The 13,030-nt window shown below is 54.7% G+C and overlaps 2 long non-coding RNA genes across 4 annotated transcripts; one reads left to right on the forward strand and one right to left on the reverse strand.

Annotated features, from left to right (window-relative positions):
* Window positions 1-1,037: 1,037 nt before the first annotated feature.
* On the forward strand, window positions 1,038-3,574 carry LOC118157618. Its single transcript, XR_004746692.1, has 2 exons — window positions 1,038-1,131; window positions 3,235-3,574. It is a non-coding gene; the product is annotated as an uncharacterized LOC118157618 (long non-coding RNA).
* Window positions 3,348-12,436, reverse strand: LOC118157617. 3 transcript variants are annotated; one of them, XR_004746690.1, is made up of 3 exons: window positions 12,283-12,436; window positions 9,441-9,578; window positions 3,348-3,468 (listed from the first exon to the last, which is right to left on the reverse strand). It is a non-coding gene; the product is annotated as an uncharacterized LOC118157617 (long non-coding RNA). The 3 variants fall into 3 exon arrangements; XR_004746689.1 differs by lacking the exon at window positions 3,348-3,468 and adding an exon at window positions 6,749-6,999; XR_004746691.1 differs by lacking the exon at window positions 3,348-3,468 and adding an exon at window positions 8,463-8,649.
* Between the last annotated feature and the right edge of the window lie 594 nt (window positions 12,437-13,030).

Below are 13,030 nucleotides of genomic sequence, written 5' to 3' on the forward strand. Positions count from 1 at the left end.
CCAAGTTTAGGGTGTGTCGAGCGGAGCCGCGCTGGGGAGGGGGCGGCCCCCGTCGGGGCGGCCACGGAACCCCCCCGGGGCTTGGTGAGGGGCTCGGGGGAGCCGGCAAAGGGCTCGTGGAGGCAGAGGGGGGGGTCGCTGGGAGCCCCCTGCTCGCCCCGCCGGGGGTCCCCCGGCCGTGCCCGGTCCCCAGCGCTGCGCTCCCCCCGCCCCGTCGGGGCTCCCCCGTGCCCCGGCCCCTGCGCAGCTCACTCCCCGACGGTCCCAGGCAAATTTGTCAACAATTCGCAGCCACTCTGGTAATTGCATTCCTGGAATCCGCAGCGATGGATGCGCAGATAGGGAGGGAGGAGGGAGGGAAGGAAGAAGGGAGGGAGCCTCGCTGCTGCCCGCAGCGCCCCGGCCCTCGTTCCCTTCTCCCACGCGTGCCCCCCCCCCCCCCCCCCCCCAGTGACGGGGGGGTCGTTGGGGACCCCACTCGTGTCCGCTCCCCTGCTCGCCCCCCCCCATCTCCTCTCGGCAGCCCCGGTGTCCTGCCCCGGCCCCGAAAATATGCGAGGCTTTGCGGCGGCGCCGAGAAGCAGGACAAAGTTTAACTTCTCCGCTGGCAGCCGGAGAATAAGTGGCGGGCAGAATTGGAGCAAAAGATCTGATTTGCTGAATTCTGCTCTTTGATTTGTGTGTTTGTGTGTTATTGCTACCGCTAAGGTTGTTGCCAACCTCAATTAGATCACAAATGAGATCAGTTTAATTCAGCTCCCAAACTGTGACCTGACCATGGTCTGAAAGTATTCAAACCCGCGTTTTAAGCCTTCCTTTGATTTCCAAAAGGAATACTGCATGCTTGGTCATTCATACAAATAACATAAAACGTAATTATGGGATGATTTGGCAGATGACGTCCCTGCCAAGCGGCTCTCCCTGCCAGCCGCCGCGGTGCTGGCCCGGTGGCAGTGCGGGGCTGAGCGCCCCGTCGGAGCCCCGAGGGGCTGCGGGGGACAGGCGACAGCGGCGGGGGCACCGCACGGACCCCCCGGCCGGGAGCTGCTGCCTCGCCTGGGAGGGGAGAGGATCCGCGCCAGCGATCCTCCGGGAGGCTGCGACAAAGGGAGCTTGCAGCTTGACACACGGGTAACAGCATAGCAAACACCTTTAATTCTGTCACGTCTCATACCCTTTGCTTTCTCACACGTTTGTGGCTGCTCTAACATCGACACCTCCACTTTAAGGGGAAAAAAAAAAAAAAAGGGAAAAAAAAAAGAACCCTCGACAACAAAAATCCTGAAACGAGGCAATCTTATGCTGGAGCTAAAAAGAGAAACACCTGTAAAGTTATTCTCCTGCCAAAAATAAATAAATAAAAAATTAGGCTGCTTCGGAGAGCCTCCGAGCTGCCCGGGGAGGCTGGGGGCAGCCAAAAATTTGGAGCAGAGGGCTCGGAACAGAGGGGAACCGAGGGCTGGGGGGGGGGGGGGGGGGAGGAGGGGGGCGGGGGGCGACGGTGGCAGTGCCCCCCTGCCCTGGCAGCCCTGGGGCCGGGCAGGAGGATAGAGGCAAGAAACAGGAGGATGGAGGCAGGAGGATGGAGGGTAGAGGCAGGAGGCGAGGCTGCCCCCGGGCACCTCCCGCCTGCGCGCCCCTTGCGCGGTACCTGCGCGGGTTGCGGCCGCGCAGCGCGCAAGGAGTTAAGGCGCTTTGCAGCCTCGCCGGGGAGGTTAATATCACAGCTGCCGGGTAAAGCATTATCCAGCACCTCACTTAACAAAAGCCTGCTTTTGCAAACAGACTCCTACTTTTCCCCAAGTGTCCAAAGGTGTTTACTGAAGTAAATCTGCCTAAATCCTCCACTGCTTGGGTCATGGGGGTGGTTAGGAGGGTGGAAGGTGTAGAGATAATCTCTTTTTGTAAATTCTGCAAATCTTCTGGGAAAAAATCAGGAATCTGTGTCACATGCTTCTGTTCAACTGGTAACATCTCGCTTAGCGTGCTCCTTCTGAGTGAGATCTGCCAGAGCAGCTACAGGAAAATAAGACATCCCTCCCGCTCCGCATTGTTCGAGCTGCTCTTCCCTCCCGAAGTTCCTTTAGCACGTTTAATCTATTTGCTGATGGGAAAAAAAAAAAATAAAAAAAAATGAAAAAAAAAAAGTGAGGATCTTAAAAGCGGTTTCTGAAAAAAAAAAAAAATGACAGTTTGGTCGGCAGGAGATGGTGTAGTTGAAAACTTGTCACTTGAGATTTCTGCGCTACCCCGGCTATTGCAATACCAGCAACTGCATAGGACTTTTTGCATGTTGCAAATAGAGGCAAACAGCACGGGAAATTTTGACAGCTCTGCCTGAAAGGGCTTAAATACTTTTCAGTAAGCGGGATCCGGTTATAAATAAACCTTCTCTTGGTGCGAAAAAAGTGGCTCCGACCAAAGACCTCGCCATCTCTTTCCAAGTGGCTTCTGAAAAGCCCAGAAGAGCTGGGGGAGAGCGGGCAGACGGGGAGATAAGGGGGGGGGGGGGAGCGGTGGGAAAAATGGACGTGGACGTGACCACCAGGGAGCCTGGCCACTGGAAGTGCCACGAAGGTCGCCTTCCTGCTCTTCCTCCTCCTCCTCCTCGGTGCCGCTTGCCGGCCGCAGCTCGCTGCTTTTCCCCGACGGGGTGGGCCGGCCAAAGCCGGGGGATGGGGGAGAAAAATGACGGCCCCTGGAGCCCCCCCAGCCTATGCCCCCAACCCGGAGCCCCTCGGGGAAGACGTGACACCCCGTTAATTTGGGGAGCCGGATTTTTCCCCCTTCCACAGCCCTCCGGGGGTGGCCCAGCCTGCCTCCCCCCCACACCCCCTCCACCGGCCACCCCTCTGCCCAAGGTCACGGCGAGTAAACAATAATCGTAATTAAACGAAAAGAATAGGCAGCAGTCAAGAGCCGAGAGTACACACACCTGACCCTAACTCTAGCAGGCTGCTCGGAGTAGAATTTGATCCCTCCCTGACACTTTCTACCTCAAGTGTTAGAGCGAGTGGCCATGAATAGTACAGGCATGCCATCTTGTAACACTATCTGCCTGTCAGAGGAGCCAAGGCTGGGTAGAGCAGGATCTATATAAGGCTTGTAACTAGGGGAAGCCCAACAAACAGCTACAAACACCTAAGTTATTTTACTCAGCCTCCACCCTTCTGCTTTTTCCCCCCTCTTCTCACTCTCTTTTTTTTTTCTTTTCATCTTGGCTTTCTGTTGCAGAATGCAAATGTAGCCTGCCGGCGGTGAATGGGCTGAATTGTGATTAAGAAGAAGAAGAGCTCCTTTCTTTGTTCTCCCCTCAGGGGATGTTTACTGGGAGAGACACAGCGGATCAGATATGAAAGGCATTCAGGTCAGCATTGATGTGAGCGAAAGTGAAATCATACCTAAGGCATTCAAAAGACCGCCGTGTCAGGGGTTCAGCTAACGGTGCATCTACTGTGTGTGTCTTCCCTGGTAGGCACAAAAAAAAATAATAATAAAAAAATCCCTCCACAAACAGGCATTTTTAAAAAATTACAACAAAAATTATAGAGAGGGGAGGGAAGAAAAACAACAACAACAACAACAACAACAACAACAAAAAACACAAAACTTTTCCCTCGCTTTACCTCCCCAGGACTTGGGGCTCTTTTCCCTTTCTGGCCCGTGGACGGAGCAGGTCAAGTCGTGTTAATTGTACCGTCATAATTTTTAGGGGGAAAGGAGCTCGTCTGAAAGGCGAGCCGTTATTTTTAGGCGGACCTGCATGTGCTGGGTGTGCGCACAGCCTCTCTCCCCGCACGCCTAGGTGGGTGCACACGCATGCACAGATCCCTCTGCATCTGCGAGGCTCAGTTATTCGGGTACGAAACGCAGGCAGTCGTTTCTCGCCTCCCTCAGAAAGCAGCTTCTGTGCTGAAGGACAGTGTGGCGTATCCAAACAGCACAGCACACCTTAAAAACCGAGCTTTTAGGGACTTTGCAACTCCTAGGAGCACTTTGCTGAAAGCTCGCAGCGTAAGAGGACGGCAGCCGCAGCCCTAAGAAGTTGGTACACAGCTATTTGAGTTAAACTGCCTCAAGAAGTCCAGGCATTGTCCTTTCTTTTTTTCATTAAAAATGCTTAATCAAGCAATATTTGGGTCTTACTTTTTTATTTTAATTTTTTAAGTTTACGCTTCTCGCAGCCTGAATATTCTCTCACTAGACTTTCCAAGCGGTTAGCTGACGCTGTTGGCATAAACAGAGATATGTAAATACACAGGGAAAAAATCGCAAATTACAGCTAAGCATACAAAGAGTTAGGAGGTGGCTGCATGTACAGAGGCTGAAATGAAAATGAAAACCACAAAACATGAAAAAAAAAAAAGGAGCTTAAAAATTAAGGAGCAAGACTGGATGCAGCGTGCAGTAACCATCCCCTCTGTTCTGAATTTGTTTACACCTCCAGAGCCTTAGTTAAAATATCTTGTTTGTCTAATGCTCACATCTGCTTTAATGGTGACGTTTAATTCTGAAATATTTTCAACTAGTGTTTCTGCCTCACAGATTTCTCTCCTTTTTCTCCGTACTCTAAAAAGACAACTAAAGAGCAATCAAAAAGGTGTCTGACTTGGCCATTCAGACAATTGCACCCTTGTGGGAATGCTGGAATGAATGGTACAGTGGACACCCCAGCACTATTGACGTTATAAACATGTAAATGAAACACATTAGGGCAGACAATCAATTGTCTGTGAGCACTGCAAACCTGCACTCCCTTTCTATGTGACAGGCACAAAATAGTGTCTACCTTGGGAAGCCATGGTCTTGGAGAAAAAAGGACAAAGAGTTCTCTTTCACAGAGGGGAAAATGCACCTTAAAAGCACTGGGATAATGCAGATGCCAAAAACTGTTGGGAGGCGAAGAATTTCCTATTTCTTGGAATGAATGTGGGGCTGCTGTAAAAGAATCAACACCCTGCCTTCCACTCTAAAGGGAGACACACATTTTTCTTGGGCGATATTACCAGCCTGTCCTGAGCCTGCATCTCGCTCTTCCATCTATTTTCCCTACCTTGGGCTGTTGGCTTCGTATCGTTATCAATAATTAACTTGTAACTGTTTCATTTTTTTTAATTATTATTTTTATTTTTTAATTTTCCTATGTGGCTTTGCCAGGCACCAAGTGTATTTTCTCACAGCAATCAGAGGTCCCCCCCAAAACTTTCCTCGCGTGCAATAAGCGGAGCCCAGTGAGCGCAGCACCGTCACGAATGGCAAACGGCGAAGCGGGCGCTAATCTCCCAATTCCCTGCTTCTCTCCAAACTCCGAATAAAACGAATAGATCAACCCTGCCACGGAAAGCAGCCTCCTCTGCTCCCTGCCACGGCTCGCTCCGGCCACCACGGTGCTCGGAGCGGTGCAGCGGGGGATGCGCTGCGCCCTGCCCGCATTTTGCCCCTCGATTTTTAAATACCTATCTCCAGGTGCTTCCCTCGACGGAGAGCATTTTATTCCCACCCGGGGAAGCCGCTCTCCCGAGCAATCTGCTCGCAACGGATTCGTCCCCCCGGCAAGGTGCCGAGGCAAGGCAGCGCTCCCAGGTGTCTTCCCCAGCTTGCGCCACCTGAATGTCGCGACAGGCAGCCTCCCCGCTGCCTCGCCAGCCTCCCCCGGGCTGCCTCCAAACTTCTCCCGGCTGGGAAGGCGAACCTCGCTTCCCACTCGCTAAAGGCAGCAGCCGGGCTCGTTTTTCTCTTTGGCAAGTGGGAAGTGAAGTGGGTTTCCCCCCTTTCCCACATGCCCTAAAGGAGGCTGGGTGTCTTTTGGGGAGAGGCTCCGGGCACTGTGACCGCGGCCGCTCGGCTGCTGCGGGCTTTGCTCGGCTCAGACGCCCTGAAAGCAGTGAACTTTCTCCCTTTTCTTTGCAACTGGAAGCGAGATGGCAAAGGAATCAAAGGGAGCTGTTTACTGAAACTTTGGAGTAAATTAGCTCCAACTTTCCCCCCTCCCCCTTTCCCCTCCTTCCAGGGGATTTTAATTTTTTTTTTGAGGGGGGGTCAGGGGAAAAAAAATACACTGGCCTAAGAAGGAGAGGGGCAGGGCAGGGCAGGGCAGGGCAGGGAGCGGGGACCCCGCCGCCCCTCTCCGCGCATCCCCGCGCCGCCGGCTGCGCACCCCCGCCTCCGCGGGGCGCCCGTGCGGAGCGGGGCGGAAAGGGGGCTCGCTGCCCTCTCCTCCTCCTCCTCCACCATCTCCCTCCTCCTCCTCCTCCTCCTCCTCCGCCTCCTCCTCCTCCTGCTCCGCCGCCACTTCTCCCGAGTGAAAGTGCCGCGAAGTGAGTCAGGCGCCGGGAATCATCTGACCCAACTTCCCGGGGCGCCGCCGCATTCCTGGGCTGCCTCCCCCCGGCTCCCCCCTCAACCCCAAATCCCCCCCACCCCACTTGGGGGGGGCGCCCATTCCCCCCCCCCCCCCCGCGGGGGGGGGGGGGGGGGGGGGGCGCCTTCCTGCCCTGCTGCCCCCCCCAGCCTCTCAGCCCCCTGCCGTGCCGTTATCTCGCCCCCCCTCCGTTCCCCCCCCCCCTCCGGCTTTCTCCCCCGCTCGGCGCCGCGATCGCAGCCGGCCCCGTTATCTGAGCCGAGCCGAGCCGAGCCCTGCCCAGCCCCGCACACGCCGCCGGGCGCGCACCCGGAGCGGCGGCCGGGAGATCCCGCGGGGTCCCCCCCCCCTGCAATTCGGGGCCGACTGCACTCACGCCACTCTGGCTTCCTCGATGGCCATCTAGTTTTGGTGGTTTATTTATTTATTTTTTATGTGTTTTTAATTTTTAGTTTGGTCCTGCCGCGTTTCTAAGGAATTCCTGTCTGATTTCGATAAGCATCACCGTTTCTGGTGTTATCAGCAAAGACACAAGCTCAGAAGTGACATCTTTTCCACGAATCCAGGGAAGAAGCAAAAATCCACTCAGTCCAGATAAATCCTGGCCAATTCCCAACGGGAAAGGCACTGGATACGCGCTTGTCGAGAAAGAGAAAATGAAAAGAAAAGAAAAGAAAAAAAAAACACAACCCAACACCAAAACCACCAAAACCCAACACCACCACCACCAAAACCCACCCTCGCTCGTCTACCTGCTTCTCAAAACCAGGACGTTTCTCACTCGGAAATAAATGAGACAACCAAATTCTGGGGCACAAAGACAAAAATAAAAAATAATAATAAAAAAAAATTGAGGGGACAGGCAGAAAGTGGAGCCTTTCCCCCCCTGCCCTGGCCAGAGCAAGAGGCTGCCGGTGCACAAGTTAGACCTTCGCGCAGCCAGCGCGCACACTTGAGCTGAAGTTTGCGGGCTCTTTCGGTGGTCACCTTCCAAAATCGCAATTCAACTTGCGGCTCCCGAGCTGGGGGCGGCTTCCCAAGTTAGAGCACTTGGGGTGAAAAGCCCCGAGGCGAAGGGAGGCAGGAGCCTGTGCCACTCCGGGCCGCGCGTCCTCCCCAAGCCCTGCGCGCAAGGGCAGGGGGCAGAGGCTGCGGCGGGGTGCCCTACCCAAACGCGGGCGCCCGGCCCTTTCATTTCTGTTTCTCCACTCGGATCGGGGGGAGAAAATATCAGACACACGGGCGCATCCCTCAGCACGGAGCATGTGATGGGTTTAACACGCTAAACTAATAAGCTTGTGTTAAAAGGCGAGGAGGCGAAAGCAGAAGAATAAACCCCCCTCAAACACTCAGAATATTCTTTCCTGCAAAAGAGCACTTCTGGATGCGTTGCTTTAAATCTCATTCTCTTTTTCTCTCAAAAATGACTGTTTAACATAAGAAAAAAGGCTACTTGACACAAAGCTTTTGTTATCCAGTTGATCAGCAACGTGCTTTAGATACTTGTAAGGGGAAAAAAGCCCCACAACAGACATTGATTTTAGAAAATCAATAACCAACATTTAATAAAAAGAACAGAGGAAACACAAGAGAGGAGAGGGAAACATTACGTGTAATTTTAATGTCTACTAAATTACCCAGAGATGAGGGGAAGGGGAGGTCTCCTCTGTGAGGACCACCTTAAATAATGACAGACACAAGAGTAAAGGGTGGTGGTGGAGGGGGAGAGACTTTAAAAAAAGATAACAAGGAACGGATCCTTGGGAAGCTGCTCGGAATATATTATTTTAGTTGGGGTTTTTTGTAATACTAAGCCAAGCAAATAGATCAAAGACAACACAAAGGGAAAAGCCAGTGTAACACAGCGAACAGTTTCTGACTAAAATTCCTCTATCACTCCCCCATATGGCTCGACGCCTCCACCACAACAAGAAAAAGACACACACACACACACACACACACACACACACACACACACTCGCACACACTCACAACCTAGAGAGAGAGAGGGAAGGGGGGGGGGGGGAGGATTTTGTTTTTATAAACAATTTCCCCCCCTTTTTTTTTTTTTTTTTTTTTTTTTTTTTTTTTTTTTTCGGGGCCCCCCCCCCCCCCCGTTTCCCACCCCCACCTCCACCTCTCCACTTAAAAGAAGTAGCCGAGCCCTAAGCGAGCGGGTTCAGGTTCGCACAAAACATCTTCCTTTCCCCCGGCTCCTCGGAGGGGAGGAAAGTTGTTGCGAGCGGGGCCGGCCCGGCCGTGCGAGGGGCTGCGGGAGGGGGCAGCGGCTGTCGGCCGGGGGGGGAGAAGGGGAAAAAAAACACCCCGGGGAGGCACTCGGGGAGGCGCGCACACAGAGCCCCGCACCCGTGCCAGCCTCCCGAGGGGGGCTCGGAGCGGAGCACCGCGTCCCACCGCCCCCCGGCCCCCCGCAGCCTCCGGGGCAGGGGGGCGAGGGCGAGCGCGGCCCGGAGCCCCCCCCACCCCCCGACCTCGTGGGGCCGGTTACCGGTTACCGGGGAGGAAGTTTCCTTGCGGAGCCTCCGCCGAGCCCGAGCGAGAGGCGCTGCCCGGTGCCGGCGCGCCCCGGGGTTCTCACGGTGCCGGCTTTTTCCCAGGGCCGGCGGCTCCCTGGCCGCCCCCCTGCGCACCTCTCCGCGCCCCCTCCGCTCCTCTCGGCCCCATTCCGCTCCTCTCCGCTCCTCTCGGCGCCCCCCCGGCCCCTCCAGCCCCCGGCCGCCGCCTCCCCTCCGCCGCGGGGCAGGGGCGCGCCCGCTCCGCGCCCGCGCAACAAACTTTGGGGCGCGGCGGGGGCACGCTGCGCGCCCCCCTGCCCCCTCCCCCCGGCACCCCGATGCCTCCCCAAGTCCCCCCCACCAACATCACCGGAGCCCCGCAGCCTCCGCGGCCGCGCAGCCTCCGCGGGACGCCCCGCTCCGGGCTCCGCCGCTGCCTCCCCCGCTTTTGCGCCGTGCCCCCCCCCCCCCCTTGGGCCCGCCCGCCCCCCCCCCCTCACCACCGCCACCCCCCCCGGGGCTTGTCCGCCCGGCCGGAAAAGTTTGCTCGGGGGGCTGCTTACCGTTTTTCCTCCGGGGGTTGGCTTGTTTTCGCCTCTTACACCTGGGGCCATCCGCCATGATCTGCTGCTTCATTGATAAGAGTGGATCAGATGGCAGTTCGCATGGACTCGACTCCCTGATTCAGCAGCACGCAGACTCTATGTAACAACCAAACACAGCAACAATGTGGGCATTGGTATATCCCATTTAAACGCAGGGCGCCAACGGGGACCCGAATTTGCACCCGCAAAAGAACCCATCCACGCACACGGCGAGGCTTGCCGTGCCGGGGGAGGTGGGACGCAGACGGAGCGGGCTCCCCCCTCGCTCCCCAGCCGGGCAGATTGCCTTCTCGCTCTCTTTCTTTCTCTTTCTTTCTCTCTTTCTTTCTTTCTCTTTTTGCTTTCTTTTTGCTCGCTTTCTTTTTGGTGCGTGCCCCTGCGTGCGGGTGTGTGCGTGTGCGTGTGGCTCCCGCTCGCTCCCGGGGTGCGTGTGCGCGCGTGTGCGGGTGCGTGTGTGTGTGTGCGTGTGTGTGTGTGTGTGTGTGTGTGTTGCACCAGCAAAGCAGATCAGAGAGAGCCCAGAATTACATCTCAAATGAGTCATAACTCATGACCGTATATGAGGAGAAGCACAGCTTTTACAGTAGGCTGCCTGACTCAATGCTAGGCGGACCGTTTCCTCCTAAAAGTACTTTAATTTGACATTAGGACTTGTTTGCGCACGAAATGCTAGCCTTCTCTGCTGCTGCCCCTGCCTTTATTTTATTTATTCTATTTTTATTATTTTTATTATTTTTTTGCCAAAGTGCACCCCGGGGAAGCGATAAGAGCGGAGGGCAACATGGCTCTCCCCTGTCCTTTTGGGGTAAAGCACAGCGCGGAGACCTCCCCCTCCCCCTAACAATGAGCGGGGTAATTATAAACCTCTGTCACCTTTTTAGTCAGTTTGACAATATTCAGGGTTTCCCCTGCCCCTTACTTAAACAAAGCTTCAGAGTGTCATTTTTTTTTTTTCTTCTTCTTCTTCTTTCCCCAGAAAAGAAACAGAAATCAAAACTACCGCTGTCAGAGTTTTCAGGCTCTCAGGCTGGGTGTGTGTGTTTTAACTTGTAAACTTTGGGACCTACTGTGCGTGCCCGGCTGTGCAGGAGCCTCTATCTGTCACTGGAGCCTTTGCTTTGCTGCAAGAACGCTCCTGAAACTCAGTCCACCCCGAGGAAGATGCTGTAGCTTTAAAGATGCTTTGACTTGAGGATTAGTTTAAACAGGGGGCTATAAAAGATGTAACAGATGCAAACTGTAAAACAAGGGCAATTAACCCTTGCTCTCCTGAGCAGGATTCCCCCTCCTCGCCCTCGCATCTATTGTCTGCCCCTGCACTGGGAGTTTTGTACAAAATGTAGAAAAATACAATAAAATAAATGATTACCTGCCTCACCATTTTTTTTTTTGTTTCCCAGCAAAGTGGGCTTTTCTATTTATTATTATTCCCTTGTCTTCTGACTTTGCTGGGGCTTCACACCAGGACTGAGCAGGGAAGTGTGTTGCTGCTGGGTCTTTTATTCCGTCTGAACTCTCTGTTCAGACCTTTGCGGTTATAAAACCTGCCTGGCTAAAAAAATCCCCGAGCAGGTAAGAGGAAGGGAATATTGAGAGTGTGTGTGTGCGGGGTCAGCATGTTTACTCACACTCTCCTGCCTGGGATTGCGCCTGGGCAGGGAGGATTGCGAGCTCTCTGGATGTGGATGCATGCGGCCGAGGCAGGGAGAGGCTGAGAAATGCGCCAGAAAGTTTAGGATTTGCCAGTTTTTCCCGATTCTGGAGTGGGCAAGGCTGGCATCACCGGGGCAGGTCTGACACGGGATGCAGCAGAGTGGGGAGGACAGGAGCCGAGGCGAGCGAGGCTCTGAGCCTTCCTCGGCGAGTGGCGTTCTCATGCAAAACGCCCAATGGAGAATTGTTTTAAATGCATTTCGCTATCTCCCCTGCTCTTCAGCCTCCCCCCAAAAGTTGTCAATAATTTGAAACCTGCAGATCTCGGCAACACTTTTCTTCCCAGACAGCTGGCTAGCCATTTTTTTAATTTTAATATTTTTTTTTTTCGCTTTTTGGTAAACGACTTTTAAGTTCCAGTCAGTACTTTCACTTCTTGCTTTAGGATCCCAGAAGCTAAGGTGTTACTTCACCCAGCTTCGCAAAATAAAATAAAGAAATGAAACTAAGTAAGCAGACAAAACAGCAAACTTTCTGGTTGGGGAAACACATCCTCGCCGGGAGCCCTGCCCCGGGCTGGGGCTCCAGCGGTGCCCGGCCGCGCCGGCTCGGCGTTACCATTAACAGGTACCTGCAAACTTTGGGGCTCCGGAGGGAACCCTACAAGAAAAAAAAAAGGACCAGGAGGCGGCCGGGTGGCTTTTATTTTAAATCCCCAGCCTTTGATTTCGCCTTTTTGCGGAAAGACGAGGTGCCTCCCCGGCGCTAAAACTTTGGCTGCTGCGAGGTGCGCAAGGCGCCTCCCGTACCTGGTGACAGGTAGCGGGGGGGGGTGTGTGGGGGGGCAGCCCCCAGCTCCCGGACCCCGCTCGCCCCTTCCCGGAGCAGGAGCCGGAGTGACTTCGGGTTTCGGTTAAAAATAAAAAAAAAAAACACAGGGGGGGGGGGGGAGATTTTCGCCCCAAGTCTGAGCAAGGCAGGGTGAAGCCAGCACGCTTAAAAAAAATAAAATAAAATAAAAAATAAAAATAATCAAACGCTATCGAAATTGAAGAAGCCCGCTAGAGCGCGAGGTGGTGGGAGGAAAAAGAAGGGGAGGAAAAAAAAAAAAAAAAAGGAGGAAAACGGAATTAAATTCCCAACCTACCTGCGAAGTCTTGGTTGTAGTTTTGGCCAGAAATGGTGAGAAGCAAAAGCATGAAGAAGCCGCGAAGTGGAGGAGAAAAGGTGAAGGGAGATGCAGCTCCTGGAGAAATTGTAAAAAGCCTTGCAAAGAGTTGTCGGAAGGACCGTTATTCCTGCTGGGCAGGTTAGGACTGATCTCTTTCTGCCACTCCAGGAAACACAAACCTGGGGACGGACTGACGTGTTACGCCTCTTCTAATGACATTTTTTTCTTTTTCTTTTCTGTAGGAGCGAGAGGAGAGACCCTGAAACACACGCCACCTATCTTTGTGGGGAGGGATAATTGAAGAGCACCAAACGTGAGCATCATGTGGAAACGTGATCGCCAAGTTTCTCTCTGGGAAAGGATCTGGGATAGATTATACCTTGAAGTCTCCGCGAAGGGCTTTAGCGGCACAAATGCAATTCCACCTCCTCCCGCCCGCCCCCCGCCCCGCGCCCGCCCCCCGCCCCGCTCCGCGCCGCTCCGCGCCCCGCGGCCCCCCCGCAGCCCCTGCCCCGCGGGGGGATGCGGCATCGGCCCCCCCCCGGCTGCATCTTCTACCCCCCTCCAATTTGGGGTGCATCCCCTGACCCCCCCCGGGGTGCATCCTTTAACCCCAGGGGTTCATCCTTTACCCCCCGGGGGTTTATCCTGTACCCCCTAGGGGTGCGTCTTTACCCCTCAGGCTGCATCCCCCCCTCCCTGCGGTGCATCCCTACTCCCCCCC

Source organism: Oxyura jamaicensis, assembly GCF_011077185.1.
Source record: "Oxyura jamaicensis isolate SHBP4307 breed ruddy duck chromosome 7 unlocalized genomic scaffold, BPBGC_Ojam_1.0 oxy7_random_OJ106595, whole genome shotgun sequence".
NCBI lineage: Eukaryota > Metazoa > Chordata > Aves > Anseriformes > Anatidae > Oxyura > Oxyura jamaicensis.